Raw genomic sequence first — 1267 nt, 5'->3', positions numbered from 1 at the left:
CTCCAGTTGCTGGGATTACAGGTATGCACCATCATACCCAACTTAGGGAAGTTGAGTTTTGAGAACTAACAAATTTGCTTCTCCACCAATGTTACAGATTCATTCCCTGCACCAGTACACACATTTTTTCACACATTCAAAAATGTTCCCAGAACTCCAGACACACACATACCTCAATCATTTCACCAACCTCCACCCAGCAGGTTGCTGTCAGATAGGCTAGACATTGCCAACCACAGGCCTTCCTCTAAAGTCCTGAGTTGGGGTACTCTCAGAAGGTTGGAGGTTTTTACAGAGCTTGTACATATTTTGGAGTGCTTGTGTGAGAAAGGTCCCACTAGTATTGATCTCCATCAAAGTCAAATTATCCAGTTTGGCTTGTGCCTTCTATTGCCGCACAAAGCTATCAAAAGATAACTGGAGCTTGGCCATGTGCATGTTCCACAGATTCTTGATCAGGGTCCAGATTGCATCTGCTTTTGGGATGTTTCTGCAGCATGACTGAGCAGGAATTTAGTGAGTTCCATGTAGAAAAGGCTGGACACAGGGGTAAAAGTTTCCTCCTTCCACTCATGATCCCTCATCTTCTCCAAATTTACTATGTTCATCTATTCCAGTGGCAGAAGCCAACACTTATGACTTTGCTTCAGGTTCACTGCCAACCACAGAGGCACTTCCACTAGTAAGCTGGGGTTAAAAAGCCCCAGGCCCTCCAATGAGATCTATCTTGTCCAGGCTGATGTTGGGGATGATGATAACCAGCTCCTTCTCAGCCAGAAACTCCACTTCTGCAGTGTCCATGCTGGCAGCTGGTCTGGGACTCGTGGCCTCCTCAGGCCTTATTTCATTTCTTATGCCATCTTTTACCTCATCAATCAGTTTAACCATGCACTTTCTAAATTCCATCTCTGACATTTCCTCTGTTGTGGTATCAGTAGAGTCCATTGTTGAGATATTCTGTGTTTTATGGGATGGTTTGTTTCCTTTCTTATTCATATTGTTTTTGTGTTTCTCCAACTAACTGAATGGATCTGAAGCTGCAGAGTTTTTACCCTATGTGCTCATAGTGTCCCTATGTTTCTAGTAACTCAAAGATTAGGGGGTAGCCCAAAAATAACAACAACATATGCAAACATACAGCAATAGAGTAGGTATTTAGTTCCTATTATGTTGTCTACAATGTTAGTTGGCACAATACTCAGAAACGGTAGGATCATCAATTCCCATCAGTAAAACCAGTAAATTATCATAAATTATGTCTGGCACA

General features: G+C 42.5%; 1 pseudogene; it reads right to left on the bottom strand.

The window, feature by feature from the left end:
- Nucleotides 1-219: 219 nt before the first annotated feature.
- Nucleotides 220-801, bottom strand: LOC124972286 (DNA replication complex GINS protein PSF2-like; annotated as a pseudogene).
- Between the last annotated feature and the right edge of the window lie 466 nt (nt 802-1267).

Source organism: Sciurus carolinensis, chromosome X, assembly GCF_902686445.1.
Source record: "Sciurus carolinensis chromosome X, mSciCar1.2, whole genome shotgun sequence".
NCBI classification, from domain to species: Eukaryota; Metazoa; Chordata; class Mammalia; order Rodentia; family Sciuridae; genus Sciurus; species Sciurus carolinensis.
This window is presented reverse-complemented; position numbering and strand designations above follow the sequence as displayed.